Source organism: Dipodomys ordii, unplaced genomic scaffold, assembly GCF_000151885.1.
Source record: "Dipodomys ordii isolate 6190 unplaced genomic scaffold, Dord_2.0 Scaffold134, whole genome shotgun sequence".
Taxonomy (NCBI): domain Eukaryota; kingdom Metazoa; phylum Chordata; class Mammalia; order Rodentia; family Heteromyidae; genus Dipodomys; species Dipodomys ordii.
In genome coordinates, this window is record NW_012267350.1 from 4800165 (window position 1) to 4817539 (window position 17375).

General features: G+C 36.0%; 1 protein-coding gene across 4 annotated transcripts in view; it reads left to right on the top strand.

Annotated features, from left to right (window-relative positions):
* Cask (calcium/calmodulin-dependent serine protein kinase (MAGUK family)) overlaps nt 1-17375 on the top strand; it is a 343930-nt gene that overhangs the window by 110193 nt on the left and 216362 nt on the right. The gene's annotated exons all lie outside the window — the stretch shown is intronic.

The following is a 17375-nucleotide window of genomic DNA, read 5'->3' on the forward strand; positions in this document are numbered from 1 at the left end:
CAATGCTTGATAAGAAATGTACTCATTATCTTGCCCATGTAATTGTAACCCCTCTGTACAGTATTTTCACAATAAAAAGTAAAAATTAAGAAAAACAAATAAAGAAATATATTCTCCTTTTAAGAGCTGCCATGTACTGATCATACAATATGTTTAATTCCAGGCATGTTTCTGGGTACTGTTTATGTATGCCATCTACTTTATCTCCAGAGAACCCTGCAAAAATGCATTACCTACATATTTTTACAGTTTAAGATTAGAGAAATTAAAGAACTTTTTGAGTGATTCATAAAGAAGGTAAAGCCAGGTGAATTCAAGTTGGTATATTTATTGATCTCTAGAGCCCATATTTATCCCAACATTCCAGGCTACTCCCCCTCACGCTTTTTATTTTAATGTGCAGCTGCTACTTTTGGCTTTGTGTATCACATACCCAAAACAGAGAAGTGATACGGATGTGAAGTGAAGGAAGGGATTTTTTTTTGTTTTATTTTCCTGGATTTTCACAGCTTTACTCTGACCATGTAGAATTGTTGCTTTTGCTTAGCACAAAGTAGATACTTCTGTAAATACCAAGTGAATGAAGAAATATCATAGGTATTTACGGAGGATTCTAGGGGTGATAAAAGGACAGGATAATAGTTGATGAACAAAGTAATATTTCTGTTCCTTGGTGAAGATTATATCTGCTAAAGGTAAAGAGGTTCTGTTATACTTATGATAAAGACTCTAGTGCTGGGCTGTAAAAACACATGTTCAAACTGTGTTTAGCTGTCCTGTCTTACCTGGATTATCCAAATTTCTTTGCTATGTAAGCTTGTTTTGTAGCTTGCTCTATTGATTTCATGCAGTGAGTATGGCCCTTCACAAACTATAAGAAAGAAGTCTAGGTATTTCCAAAGTAACTTCTACAAAGATCCCATCAGGAATGGACAAATGACTTGAAAGTTATTTCAGAAAAAAATATGTAATCAATAAACAGTGCAATAATATAGGCTAAAACTACAACTTTATAACACTTCATTCCTAACAAACTAACAATGAAGATGACAAACAATTCCTATTGTTAGGGAGAATTTATAGCCACTAGAACTCTGTTACTAATAGAAGATGTCAGTTTAATCACTTTGGAAACTGTCTTCCAAAGCTATCATATATGTCTTTATATGTCGTACCATTTCCACTCCCTAGCTACATACTCAGCAAAAAGACCTTCACATATATCCACCAAAAAAGGTACAAAAATTCTTCTAGCGCTCTGCATTCTGCTTGTAGCAGTATTTTCATAGTAGCCCTAAAGTAGAAGCAACACAAATATACAACAGCAGCCTATATAAAAAAATTACAGTGTGTTGGAAAATGGATGAATGTTGGTTAAACACAAAACACAGACAGATCTCACAAGCATAAGACAAACCAGGCATGAAAGACTCCCTAAATTATGGCTATATTCATATGAAATATAAATTTTGAAGACAAATTAATGGTTACCTCTGGCAGCGTAGTGACTGGAAGGGGCACAATAGTACTGAATTTGTTGATCATTTTCTAAGTCTTGAGCTGGGTGCCAGTTACATGGGTGAGTTCACTGAAAATTCATCAAACTGTAAATACCACAAGGAATAGGTTCACGTTGCCCTAAGGGAAAAAGGAGAGCGATTGTGTCAACTCATGAAGTAATGATCTCTACTAACCATTTAGATGTTTACCTTTTTCTTTTTTGGGGTCTGATTTGTAAGTTTAAAAAATCATTCATTCAATTTTGTGGGAGGAAAACTCGTTAGATAAGTATTCTAGGCAGAATGCTAAGAAACAGGATGTGTGCACACGGGAATAGAATGGATACCATTAGTTCTAACAATTGAGACATACTAATAGTATTAAGAAAGAAGGACAATTTGAGACACAAGGGAATCTGTTTTTGTTATTTTTATTGAATATCTAGCAAATGATTTGGCTCAACATGAGGTAAAATGTATTTAAAATTATGTTATTACAAGTGTCATTTTGAAATGTTTAGGAAAGAATTTTTGATCTATTTGAACTGGTATTGCATTAACTGTACTATTAGCTTTTATTTTGACTTGCTTAAATTTCCTCCCCATCAATATGGTAAATTTTCTCTCTTTTGTTTATTCTTCAGAAATATCAGCCAGGGGAGTTAAGACTACTATTTGAGGAATGATTGCCAAATTAGTTTTTTTTGGGGGGGGGCATGTTTTTTGTTTTTTTTTGGTGAAAAGTCAATAAGCAATTCTGGCTTTGAGAAGCTTTGCCAATATGTTTGTATAATGTGTTTTGTATTTTTTTAAACACTTCTAATATGTGAATGAAAAAAAACTAAGCACAACTCTTCTGTTTCTCCACCTTAACTATTTTCTCATTCAGTGGGTTTCTTTTTTTACTGAGCTTTGAAAAGTAAGCTTTTTTATATATTTATCTTTATTCCAATATTTTAAAATTTGTCTCTGTCTTCCATGAAACTAAGAAAAGACAGTGCTATCCTGCTAAGTTCTTATTAAATGCAAGGAAAGTTTGAGGTTTGGTACTAACTGAATGACAACTAAGAGCTTTAGTCTTTTCTATAGATCCATCAATGGACCTTCTCTGAAGGTGGCTTGACAATTGAAGTTTTCTTAGCAGAGTAGATACTGGAAAGTGGCTTTTTAGTAATTGTGCTATATGAGGTCGTATTTATTTCTAAGGCTTTCAACTTTTTATGAAAAGAATTAATTAGTTTAAAAATCATTTTCATAGCTTAGCTTTGTATGGTGTATCACAGAGATGTGTGTATCTGTGTGTACATGTATGAGAGAGAGAGAGTGTGTGTGTGTGTGTGTGTGTTGTGTGTGTCCTGGGGCTTCAACTCAGGACCTGGGCACTGTCCCTGAGTTTTTGTGCTCAAGACTGGCACTCTATCACTTGAACCACAAATCCACTTCTGGGTTTTGGGGTAGTTAAATGGAAATAAAAGTCTCATGGACTTTCCTGCTCAGGCTGGCCTTAAACCTGGAATCTCAGATCTCAATCTCCTGAGTTGCTTAACCCATTGGGACCTGGTAAGAGCAGAAATTTTTAAGAGTGACATTAAACTGTATCACAATTCTGACCCTATTATATATTAACTGGGCTAATTACTTTTTGTAGATTGTTTGCTTTTCTATAATCTGGGCAAAATGGTAAGTACCACCTTATTGAACTCATTGAGGATTGAGAAGTTAATGATAAAACCCTTAGCATAGCAATTATTATTAAGTGTGCCATATGTCCTTGTTGTTAATGCCACTATCTTATAGAGTTTTTCCAGTCTTAGTAAGGTACAATGTGTTTGTAAGCAAATACTTGCTTCTGAAAGGGCTGAGGGCTGACTGACTCTATTAAGATTTATCTCAGGCTTTTTTGGATCAGTTTTTACACTTAACTGTGCACTGTCTTCTCTTATGTAGTTTTTAATTTTATTTTTTTATTGTGAAAATACTGTACAGGGGGTTACAATTACATGGGCAAGGTAATGAGTACATTTCTTATCACACATTGTTGCCTTTTCCTTTGTTGCCCCTTCCCATCTCTCAACCCCCCCCCCAGCCCCTTCCCCACCCCCCGGGCCAAAGTTGTAAAGTTTGATTTTCAACATAATGACTTGTACATCTCCTTGTTGCAGTGGGTCCACCTTTATCCCTATTTTTCCATGTAGTTTTCTAGCCAGAATTGTGCTTCATACTACCAGGAAAGCAAAGCATCTTGTTTTCCAGGGCATTCTTTTCAAACAACAAAATAAAATATTTTTCTACATAAAAATTTAAAAAGCTTTCCTTGTATGCATTATGTCCAAAAAATAAGCCCCCAGAGCTTCCTAAATCTCTCATGTGAGAATATTGTGTGAAGATGCCATCTATGAACCAGAGAGAGATAGCCTGTTCCTTGATCTCAGATATCCAAGTTTCCTGAGTTGTGAAAAATTTTTCTACTGTTTATAAGCTCCTTCAGTCTATGACATTTTGTTATAATAGCCTGAACAGACTTAAAAAAGGTCTCTGTTCTGGCTTACCATATATGACTGTATGTGGCTACTTTACTGGTGGGAATTTCTCATTCCTCTTGTGTATATTTCTTTGACTTTGATTTGGTGTGAGGTGTCACCTCGCTGGGTGACATTGGCTCTTGCCTTTAATCCTAGCTACTCAGGAGGCTGAGATCCAAGGATTACAGTTCAAAGCCAGCCTTTGAAAGTCCATGACACTCTTACCTCCAATTAACTACCAAAAAAAAGGGCTGGTAGTGGAGCTATAGTTCAAGTGATAGAGAACAGCCTTGAGTAAAAGAGCTCTCTCTATTTCTCTCTCTTTCTCTCCTCTGTTTCCTCTCTCTCTCCTCTCTCTCCTCCCTCCCTCCCTCCCTCCCTCCCTCCCTCTCTCTCTCTCTCTCTCTCTCCACACACACACACACACACACTTTGCAAGATTAGTAACTGAGTTTCCTTCTGTTTGCATTTTATACTGAATTTGCTTTCATTGGTGTTTTAAGTTAAAGTAAAAATGTATTACATAGTATTTTATCTTCTTTCTTCTTTTTGTTGTCATGGGGCTTGAACTGAGGACCTGAGCACTGTTCCTGAGCTTTTTTGCTCAAGACTAGCACTATCACTTGAGCCATAGCTCCACTTCTGGCTTTTTTCACTGGTTAATTGGATGTGAGTCTCATGGACTTTCCTCCCTGGGTTGGCTTTGAACTATGATACTCAGATCTCACCCTCCTGAGTAGCTAGGATTACAGGTCTGAGTCACCAGTGTCAGGCATACATAGTCATTTTCTAAACCTTGTTTTTGCTTTAGTATACTGCTAGCTAGTAAAGAAGAACTAGTAACAGTTTTACCAATGCACATTAAAACAATGGAAATTAGGAAGTACTATTAAATCATTAGTAATCATTAAAATTAAATCAAGAATAACAATTAAATTACAGAGAAAATAATGTTTCTAATGTAAAAACTTACTTTAAAATTTGACATCTATTAGACTAATCATACAACGTCTGATATTTTAAAATTAGTATCACTGAAAGCCAAATTGGTATATGGAAAACTCTATCAGGCTAATAGGAAAAGTGGCACAGTTTCATTTCCACTATATTTCATTGGTCAGAGAAATGACAGCCCACCTGTGTATTGAAGAGGAAAAGATGTAGGTCCTACTCTGAATGTGAGAAAAAAAACGATTTTTAAAGTGAAACAATGTTACCGTTTGAGAAGGTTATAGCAGTTGGTGCTATTCCATTACAAAGTACTACTAAAATGCTACCATAGGATCAAGTGTCCTCATTAAGTACCAACTCAGAGATACATATGACAACAATGAATAATTTGTCACTGTGAGTAGGAGACTGAGGACATATTGTGATCTACAATTAGGAAACTATTTAAAATCCAGTCTGGCACTGTTTATTAAAGCTGAATTTTATTTTTTATAACAAAAAGATAGGGAAATAATTTTAGACAGGTTTTTATTTTTAAATAAGTTTTTTATTGTAAAAATATTGTACAGAGGGGTTACAATTACATGAGCAAGGTAATGAGTACATTTCCTATCAAGCATTGTTACCTCCTTCTATGTTTTTCTCCTACCATCCCTTCCCAAACACCTCTACTACTACACATCCCTCCACCCCCACCGGCCTAAATTGTAAAGTTTAGTCAGGTTTTTATAAGACAGTCTAAGCATTTTCCTCTTGAGAATATTACGAGGGCCTAGAGACATGGCTTGGAGGGTAGAAGGCTCAGCAAGAAGAAGGCCTGGAGATCATTCCCCATTACTGCCTTTGTCTGTGTATCTATGTGTCTGTGTGTCTGTGTCTGTGTAAAAAAGAAACTGGTTGTGATTGGATTTTGAACTACAAAGCACTTCTCATTTTTAGTAAGAGGTTTATGTCTGAAAAATAATCTGGAAGAACAGATATCTGTACTCAGTGGGGGTGTGGCCACTGGAAAGCTTTGAGGCTTGGAAAATGCCACAAAATTGTCATGTAAGGAAATCCTTAGACTGTTTGCAGCACTAGTTTTTATTTCATCCAATAGTTACTTGTAGATGGAGTGTTGGTGAAACACAACATACTTGTTGCTACTGTTACCTTAATAATGTATTCTTAAATATTTGATTCTTAATATTTCTTTCCTTTGATTCTATTTGTGGCCAGTGTAATGTCCATAATTTGGGGAACTCAAAGAATTTGTCAGATATGGTTCAAATGGTAGATCACTTGCTTAACAAACACAAGGCTCTGTATTCAACCCCTAATAGTGTCCTCCAAAATCATATGGTATGGATTTAATTATATACTCCTCCACTGTATGCTATCCAAGGTAGCCATCACTACATAACCCAGCACTTGCCTTGTGATTGACATTCTACCAATTGTGCCTCATGAGTAGCAGAGTAGAGTAGTAATTTTTAAGAAAAAGTATTTGCCAGATATCTAGAGTGTTTTATCACTTTAGATAATCAGTTCTTATGGAAGGTATCTTACAGCCAGGTAATTACAGGAGAGGCAAAGAATGTGTAGATTCACAGAGCAATGAATTGTTAGGCTGGTCTGTTCAGGAAAGTGCAAGTCATTTGAAGGCATGGAGAGGATGAAAGATGTGCTAGATAGGATATGAATGCCCTGTGTACAATGCTAAGAAGTTTGAAATTCATTCTTCAGGTACTTTTACACCAATGATAGATTTTAAACAGGAAACCCAGACAATCAGGTTTATATTTTAAGACGACCAAGACCAATCAGGCAGTATTGTAAAGAAGACTGTATAAGGATGGAGAGGTAGCTTGAAAGGGCCAATAGTCCTGGATGGAGGAGAGGAGCTAAATAGAAGAAATATTAAGGTGTTTCAGATAGTAGTGATTGGTAGCGTAGGGCTTAAGGAGAAAACTTGAAGAAATGCCCATGTTTGGTTTATGTGATTAGTTGGGTGGTAGGGATATTTTATTCTAATAGACACTTTGTTTGGTCATGGGGCTTGAACTCTGGGCCTGGGTACTATCCCTGAGCTCTTCAGCTCAAGGCCAGCACTCTACCACTTGAGCCACAGTGCCACTTCTGGTTTTCTGGTAATTAATTGGAGGTAAGAGTCTTGTGGACTTTCTTGCCTGGGCTGGCTTTGAACCTAAATCCTCACATCTCATCCTCCTGAATAGTTAGGATTATAGGCGTGAGCCACTGGCACCCGGCCCTAATAGACACTCTTGAGTATAAGTGAATTTGGAACATGTTACACCTGAGCAACTTATAAAATATAAATATAAAATATTTGTGAATCTTCATCAGGAAGGTACTAGGTGAAACACTGGATTGCTTAATGAAAAAACATGAGTAATGGCACAAGCCTATAAGAAGAGAGAGACAGAAAGATGAGGTTGAGGCCAGTCTGGGCTACATAGTAAGACATTGTCTCAAATAAAGAAGAAAGGAAGGAAGGATGAAAAGAAAAGAAGGAAAGGAGAGGAAAAACAGAATTAAAACGGCCACAATGAAAAGAGAAATGTAGGCTTTTGAAGAATACCTCCATTTAAAGAAAGTATGTACAGAGGCAGAGGAAAGTAGAAGCTGACAGGAAAAAAAAGGTTTTCTGAAATAGTGTAGAAGGCCAATTGAAAGGCTATGTGATGTCCAAGGAATTTGACAATACAGGAATCAGTGGATACCTTGACCACAGCACTTTCAGTATTGCAGAAGAGACAGAAGCCAGTGTACAGTAGGCTGAGGAAGAAATGAAAAATGAAGACATAACCATAGGTAGTTTTCAAGAGAAGAGAGTTCTCTAGAGATTTTCCAGAGTGGGAAGAGGAGATAGGTCTTGTCATAGAGGGGGTGGTTGTCATGTGGAATAGCTGTGGAGTTTAAAATGGTGAGGAAAGAAGGGAAGTGTATAATCATTTTTTGCTGGGCCAAAGAGCAAGGAAAAGGAACGTACTCTTGAAGAAGTGGTCCTTAATGGGCAGCAGGTGGAAGGTGGGCCCCTTACCCACTGAGACAAGAAAAGGAAGGGTACAAATAAAGCTGCAGGCAGAAGGAGGAGCCTAAGCCAAATCCCTCAGCTGCTGGCCTGATTTTGTTGGTATAATGGGAAGTAGGGACCCTGCTGAGAGCAGACATAGTGGTAGACTGGGGAGATAAGAGAGTTTGTAATGGTACCTTAGAAGAACAGAAGAAGAAAGAGAGATTGCTAGACCCCCTCAGGGGTCCAACCAAGCCAGGATACAAAGAGTTTGTAGCAGCATTTATCTACACCCCTGTGATTTCCCACCACAGTGCTTACAAACCTACAGCTTAGGAGAGGAAAATTGTACAGGAAGATTGTGCCTGAGTGGAACTGTTAAAGACAGCAGATATGATAGAATTACAGGAGAGAATACAATGGAATTCTATGCCCCATTTTTTAGGAAATGGAAAGACTTAAGTGAGGTAAGCCAGGCCCAAAGAAACATAGGTCTCATGGTTTCCCTTATTTACAATAACTAGTATATGTCAAGGCAAGCAGAAAAGGTCAAAAGCTATGTACATATGACCATAAAAGATGATGTTAAGTGAAATGAGCCCCAAGACAGGGACACAAATGGTTTTTTCTTGCTTGCTATTGTTTTTAATGCACTTATAATGTAGTATGTGATTTTTTTGTTTCTTTTGTATGTTTTCCCCCATGGTATAACCCCTGTTTTCACTGTTTTTGATTCTGGTGCCCTACATCTTGTATATACATTTGTCTAATTTGGGGAGGGGAAGGGTAAAAACAAAATGCTTAAATAGAGATACAGGTTGACCCATTGTAACAATGAGGTGTACAAGATACTATGTTGAAAACGAACTTTCCAACTTGTTGGGGAGAGGGAGGGAAGAGTAGGGGAGGTGGGAAGGGAAGGGATGGTAGGGGAAAAAAAGGAGGGGGTAACAATGCTCCATAGGAAATGTACTCATTACCTTACTCATGCAACTGTAACCCCTCTGTACACTATTTTTACAATTAAAAAAAGCATATTAAAAAAAGAATTAGAGGAGAGAAAAGAGAAGGCAAGAAGACCATGGAGCTGATCATATAAGACAGGTCTAGTCTTAGGTGTGGACACTAGTAGGAGGGAGAAAAGCAAACAGAGAAGGAGAGTGACTGTGGCCAAAATACTTTATATGCATGTGCAGAATGGAACAATGAAGTTTGTTTAGGTTATGGGAAGAGTGGAGGAATGACAGAAGGTGAGTCTGATGAAGTGACATTGTATTCATGGACATGTCCAAATGAAACCCCCTTGTACAACTAACTGATTCTAATAACAATTCTAAAATAAGAATAAAATGGCCATTTTACCAATGCAATCTGCAGGTTCAATACAGTATCCGTCAAAATTCCAATGATATTCTTCACAGAAATAGAAATTTAATCATGGAGTTCATATGGATACATCAAAGACCCTGACTAGCAAAAGCAATCCTGAGCAAAAAGAACAATGCTGGTGGTATCACAATACCTGACTTCAAGATTTACTGTATTATAATGGCTCAAAGGGGTTTACTGTGACAGTATGGCCATTTTGAAAATACTAATTCTACCAGTCCATTAGCATGCAAGGTTATTTCCATCTAGCAGTGCCTTCTACAATTTCATTCTTCAGCACTTTATAATTATCATTGTAGAGGTCTTAGCATCTTGGGTTAAGTATATGCCTAGGGTTTCTTCCATTCTGGGGCTGTTTTGAATGAGATTCTTTTCCTGACTTATTTTTTCAGTGAGTTTGTTATTGGTATATAGTAGACTGTGGACTTTTATATGTATTTTATGTTGACTTCACATCCTGTTGCTTTCTGAAAGTATTTATCAAATCTAAGACTTTTCAAGTCGATACTTTAGTGTTCTTGTAATGTGTCTATATGGATTTGTAGAATGAGTAGAGAAGTGTTCCTTTTTTTGTTTGATGTGGAAAGTTTGTATAACATTGGTATTATCTCTTCATTCTATATTTGGTAGCCGTCATCAGTGAAACCATCTTGGGTTTAGTTTAAATTGAGGGATACTTTTAAAGCATCCATAAACAATATTTTTATGGTATAGGACTATTCAGTTTATTCCTTCTTAAGTGAGCTTTGGCGTTTTGTGTTTTTCATTACATTTTTTCATTTATCTAAATTGGTAAAGGTATACCTTTCTTTGTCCTTGATATTATTAGTTCATACCTTCCTTTTTACCCGCTCCCCCGATCATGCTGGCTGGAAATTTCATTAATGTATTTCAAGAGTTGATATTTGTTTCATTTATTTTTTCTGTTATACTTTTTCATATTTCATTTTTTTCCCTTTATCTCCACCTTGGAGTCTTTATTTTCTCCCATGGATTCATTTTGGTTTAACTTTCTCTTTTTTAATTTCATAAGTTTGAAACTAAGTTTGAATTAATATTTCTCTTTTCTAATATAGTCACTACATGTAATAAATTTGCAAACATACTGCTTTAGTGACATTTCAAAATTGTATTCAGCTCAGACTACTTCCCATTTTCCCTTTAGAATTTCACTCTGACTCACAAGTTGTGTTTGGAATTGTGTTATCTCATTTTCAAATATTTAAACTCAAATACTGAGTCCTAAATTTCATTATGATCAGAGAATATACTTTATATGACTTAAATCCTTTTAAATTTATTGAGACCTTTTGCAGTGGCCCAGAATATGGCCTGCATCTGTAAATGTTCAATTTATGAACATGTTATTTAACCAGCTCTCAAGTGTAGTATTTGATAAATAACAAATTACTTTGTTAGTTTATAGTGCTATTCAATTCACTGATTTTTTGCCTACTTGTTTTATCAGTTATAAATGTGGATTTGTCTATTCAAATACATTTATTGGTTTTGCCTTTTATGTGTTTTAAAGCTGGCTTTCTTAGGTGCATGTGTATTTAAGGTTGCTAAAGCATCTCAGTGAGTTGACAATATATTTATGAACTGATTTTTTTCTTTTTACCTTTATGTAGTGTATCATTCTTTCCCTTGAATTTTTTTAAAGTTTTGTTTTTATGAGTGGTTTTATGCAGTTTGTTGACAATTTTTTTATATGTCAATCGATTTGAGATGCTTTTAGCTTGTTTCTGTGGCTTAGAATAGTTTGTAGAACATTTGGGGACAATTTTGTACATTATTCCTTCAAATTTTTTTCTATCACTTATCTGTCCTTTCCTTTGGAGGGCTACAACTACATGCATGTTGGGCCCCTTAACACGATTCTTCATGTCAACAAGCATTTGTGTTTTAATTCCATGCTTTTTTTGTCAGTGATGGGGCTTAAATGCAAGACTTCAAGCTGGCTCAACTGGCATGCTCATAGCTGGTGTTCTGCTTCCCTCCCCCCACTTGAGCCACACCTTCAACCTTGCCTTTTTGCTGATTACTTTAGAGATGGAGTCTCATAGACTTTTACCCTGACTTCACACCATTATCTTCCATATTTCCCCAAATAGAAACACAGATGTAAGACACTGGCACTTAGCTTCTTAACATGGTTTTTAATGTGATTTCAAGGAATTTTAACTCTAATGAATGTTTCAGAAAGGGATATAAGCTATTATAGAATTTTGTAAAATATAATAGTAGAGCTTATCTTGTTTTTGTTGATGCTCAAATTAGAAGAAAATTGCTGTATTTCCATTGTGGTTATGAATAGAAGTTTCTGAGGGTGAAATAGAAGATGGAGTTTATCAATAATAAGAATTAATAATGCAAGAATATACAAGCAAGCCTGATGTCAGTGGCTCATGCCTGTAATTCTAGCTACTAAGGAGGCTACGATCTGAGGATCATAGTTCAAATCCAGCCTAGGCAGGAAAGTCCATGAGACTCTTATGTCTGATTAACTACCAAAAAGCTACAAATGGCACTGTAGCTCAAGTGGTAAATACTAGCACAAAAGCTCAGGGACAGTGCCTAGGCCCTGAGTTCAAGGCCCAAGACCCTCCCCCCTGCACGTGTGCATGTGCACACACACACACACACACACACACACACACACACGCACACACATACAGGTAAATAAATTTCAATAATATACCATTTATTTAGCATTTTGGTGGTATGAAGTGCCTTGGCACAGGTGCCATTAGTTCCAATTGCAAGTCTATTGCATAGGCAAATATATCTATATATCTATATATCACATATCACACACACACACACACACACACACACACACACACACACACACATACACATATAATATCTACTTTACAAGTAGATGCAGAGATGCATCAATCCAGTAATTGTCAGAGCCCAGATTCAAACCCAGTATTGTCACACTGTTTCACCATCATCATCATTCTATGCTGCCTTTGAAATGGATGGACAGCTTTGACAATTAAGGGATCACCTTCAGAACTTGAGAGTCTGGGAATGCAAGGTTCTGGAGGTCTATTACCAGGTTTTGCACATCAGTCTTTCTTGAATCACATTTTTACTATACTTTATACTTCAAAATGCATCTTTTAAGCAACACTTATGGGAAGATTCTGATGGCATCTTCCTTCTGTCTGCACATGCTTGGAAATCTAATGTGTATATGTCTCTGTATGTATATACATACTAAAATATGTTGATTACTTTGTATAAATTATCTAGTAATTTTCAGAGTCTGAAATTATTTCAAAGTAAAAAATTTTTAAGTAAAAAACTTACTTAACTCGGGCTGGGAAGGTGGCTCAGTGGTAGAGCACTTAACTTGCATGCCTGAGGCCCTGAGTTCGACTCTTCAGCACCACATAAGCAAAAAGAAAAAAGCCGGAGTGGCGCTGTGGCTCAAGTGGTAGAGTGCTAGTTTTGAGCTGAAGAGCTGAGAGACAGCGCCCAGGCCCAGAGTTCAGGCCCCATGACCGGACCCAAAAAAAAAACAAAACACAACAACTTACTTAACTCTATGTGGGAAATGACCTATTTAACTTGTGGGCAGTGATAGGAGGGAGAAACTGGGAAACGCAAAGGAAGGGGTGATTGTCCAAAAAATGAGACATACTCATTACCTAACTTATGGATGGCAACCTCTCTGTATAACACCTCAATAACAATAATAAAATTATATGTATTTTTAAAACTTACTATAACTCTTTGTGTTTTGCCACTAACTTTCTGTGTTACTGGGTTTTACTTTTATTTTGATTTTTATTTCTTTTTTATATTTTTGACTTAATTTTTTATTATTATATGAACATTTATGTGACTTTAAAAGCAAACTATAAAACATGTACATTCAGAGAAGTGTCTTAGCCATTCCTCTTTCTTCCCTTCTACACAAGTCATTATTTTCATTAGCTTTCATTTCATTTGTCATTTTCTTTAAAGTTATAAATGCATATAATAAATACTGCATATAGGGATGAATATACATATACATTTCTTGCTTTCTTGAATAAAAGTGGCATATTCCACACACACTACATTGAATCTCCTTTTTTAAGTAATATTATTCTAGCAGTCATATCATAGCGGGATATTTAGATTATCCTTATTCCAATTATAGCTCTGAATTCATGTTCTTCATAATCTCACTGGATAAACATGTATTATTTGCTATGTATGCCATCTATCAAGTGTAGTCCATGGCATTGTGTAGTGCACAAATTAATACAACCTTCACCCTCAGGAAACATGGCATTTAAAATACTCTGAAAATATACACTCTTCTCCAATATACAGTAACGGATCTAGTAACATTTATTTTTATCTTTAATCTTCTCTTTTTTGGTGTTTTTATATATGTTTTATTGTAAAAGTACTGTACAGAGTGGTTACAGTTACATGAATAAGGTAATGAGTGCATTTCCTAAGTCTGGGACAAGCAGAAAAGGTCAAATCTATATACATATGACCATATATGATGATGTTAAATGAAATGAACCCCAAGATAGGGACACAAGAGGTTTTATCTTTCTTGCTGTTGGTTTTAATGTATTTATAATGTACTATGTGATTTTTTTGCTTGTTCTGTAAGTTCTTCCCCCATGGTATAACCCCTGTTTTCACTGTATTTAATTCTGGTGCCCTGCATCTTGTATATACATTTGTCTAATTTGGAGAAGGGAAGGGAAATCACAAAAAGCTGAAATAAGCATACAGGTTGACCCATTGTAACAGTAAGATGTAAAGACACTATGTTGAAAACGAACTTTACAACTTTGGAGGAGAGGGATGGAGGAGTAGGGGAGGTGGGGAGGGAAGAGATGGTAGGGGAAAAATAAAGGAGGGGGTAACAATGCGCAATAGGGAATGTACTCATTACCTTTCTCGTGTAACTGTAATCTCTCTGTACAGTATCTTTAAAATAAAAAATATATATTAAAAATAAAATGTAAGACAAATAAATCACTGAATATATGCTATTTCTAACTATTCATTATTCATTTCAGTCCCTATAAACACACCATATAGTCTGAATTACTGTAATTCCACTGACATTTTATAAACTCAGTACCCGTTCGTTTCCTCACTATCATATTCTTTGTACCATTTCTATTTTGTACCTCCCTCATTTCTCTGAACTCTTTTCCAGTATTGGGGGCTGAATTTTTCATTGAAAGTCTATACAGTAGGCCTAGGTTGGTTGGTATCAGTCCACTTCATGAAAGCCTATGATACTTTCTTGTAAGAATGGATGGTTTTGCTAGGCAGTACCGTTTCTATTTCTATTTTAGCTTCTGCCTTTACTTCGTCTCAGGATTCTGAGTCTCACGTTGCACCTTTGAATTTGGTAGCTCTCCTTAAAGTAATCTTGGTCACATTTTCAGTTTTCCTTTACCTTTGAATATTTGCATGAACCCACAGTCTCCCTGTGCCATTGTTTTTCTAACCTTGACTCTCCTGTCCTGGATTTCCTTAGTAGCACCTGATCTATACATTTGAGGCCTTCTTCCCTTCTTCCTCCCCTTTCTCCTACTTGCCCTCTTGGTTTCTTAATCTCTTTTTTGCTCATTACATATGTGTCACTCAACAGTAACCTTTGTCCATGAATACACAAACATATAAAGCTAGGAGATGTCTGTCTAGTCTTGGGTAAAGGAGCTTTGAAAGCTCTGCATCTGCTTCCTCATATATTGCAGGATGTAGCAAGGTTAAATGGCTGAAAATAGGAATGGAGCCCAGTTCAAGACATTCATTGCATAAATGTAGATTTGCTAACCCAGCACCTATCCTACTACTTAAAACATTTCCCATGGGGAATGCCTCTGAGAAAACAAATACTATGCCAGAAGTAGCCTCACATAAACCTTTTTTTTTAATTCAGAAAATTGATTCCATGTACATGAAGTCAGCATTTTCTCTCAGCAGGCATTGCAACTAATGGCATTAATGAGACCCATGCCATATTAAAAAAAAAAACAGCAAGAGAATAAAAGTGGATAAAATTGAGAATTTCTAAAGGAAATTATTTCCAGTGGTCTCTGTGAACATTGTAATTAACCAGGAAATAAAACAAGAAGAAAAGATCATTTTCATTGTGTTTTTGGTACTCTATTAACAGTAGATCAAACTCCATATGAACTGGAACAGTATAAAATAAGTGCTTAAGTTCAAGTGGGAGAGCTGTCTATCCTCAATACTGAGGCTTGGATTTATTTCAGATTGTCAGAGACCTGGATGAGTATTACTACAATTTACATAATGATTTTTAAATTGTTTATATTTTAACAAGTGTATTCTTAATATTATGCTGGAGAACAAACAGTATATCCACTAATGAAGTTTAAACAACAAATAAAACAGCTAGAAATTGCTTGTTCTTGTTGGTGGCAATATGATTTTGCAGCCCCAGCATATTACGTTGGTTTTGTTGCCCCTAACAAGGAGCTTTATCATTTTAGCATGTAAATAACTGTTCCCTTATAAACAAAAAGAGCTACCAGTAGACTAACAATGCCAGCTTAACCAGGATCCCTGGGTCATCTTACTAAATTTAATGGGAAAGATGGACTTTTTAGTTCACAGCTGTGTTCTCTTTTTCTATCCCTCATGCCTCAAGTGGTTTTGTTCTTTTAAGAGAGGGGGAGAGGAAGAGAGAGACAGAGAGAGAGACAGAAAGTGTGTGTGTGTGTGTGTGTTTAGCAAATGGTAGTACCTATAAAAGAAAATGTTTGAACTTAACCTTAGAAATTCCACAGCACAATATATCATAGGGAATTGGTGGAAGAATGAAACCAACTAAGTATTATGTCTTCTTTTTAATCATTGTAAGTGTATGGTTTTTGATGGAGTAAAATTCTATACAAGCTATTGATACAGTTGAATTTTACCTTAAGTAATATAAGGTCATAGTATGGCTTTATTTCTGTTTTTTGTTGTTGTTGTTGCTCTGTGAAGTGCTGGAGATGGAACACAGGGCCTTACACATGCTAAGCAGGTGCTTTACCACTGAGCTATACACCTAGACCTATGTACAGGTTTTAAAGGTCAAATTGTACTACTTCTAACACGAATAAAAAAGTAGTTTCTGTCCTGATTTATTTGAACCTCACCAGTCTGTTATCTAAGGCAACCACTTTAAGCATTTTGGGCTGTTCCTTTTGTAGCTACATTTCTATTATTATTTCTTGGTTTTACAGTGTTAAATATCAATTACTACCTTATTGCTATAAAATATACAGCACTTTTATGTTATTCCTTTCTTTGCCCTCCCCGATTTATATTATTCATCATTGAGTCATTGGGTTAATCTGATTGTACTTATTGTATAATTTATTGTCCTGCCTGGAGTAAATAATTGATTTAGTTCTCTGTTTAGATTTTTTGATGGTGCTGGGGTTTGAACTCAGGGTCTCATGCTTGCTAAGCTGGCACCCTACTACTTGAATCATACCTCTAGCCCAATTGTTAGTTTTCTATGAATTACTGCTAAATTACCCCTAAACCATCACACTGAACCATATAATTTTGCTGAGTACATGCAATCCCACTTGATAATTGATCACACTTATTGTTTTTCTTGGAAACAGATCTCCCATTCTGTGAGTTCTTCATCTACTTCATTTTACATTAGTTGCTACATCTTTGTCTTCTGGGATCTCATCAGGTCTGTGTAGAAGTCTCAATTTCCTAGGTTTTCTGTATTTTTTGCTTTTCATTTTAATTAATAGATAAAGTATGCCCTCTAGTGACTTCCTGAATGGACTAGGGTCTCATATCTAAAATATACCTAGAAATTAAATTCCCCAACAACAAATCCTCAAAGAAACAACTACCCAATAAATAAGTGGGCTAAAGATTACAGAGAAACTTCTCTGAAGAGGAAAGAAGGATGGCCAATAGACACATGAAGAAATGCTCAACCTCCCTAGCCATAAAAGAAATGCAAATCAAAACAACATT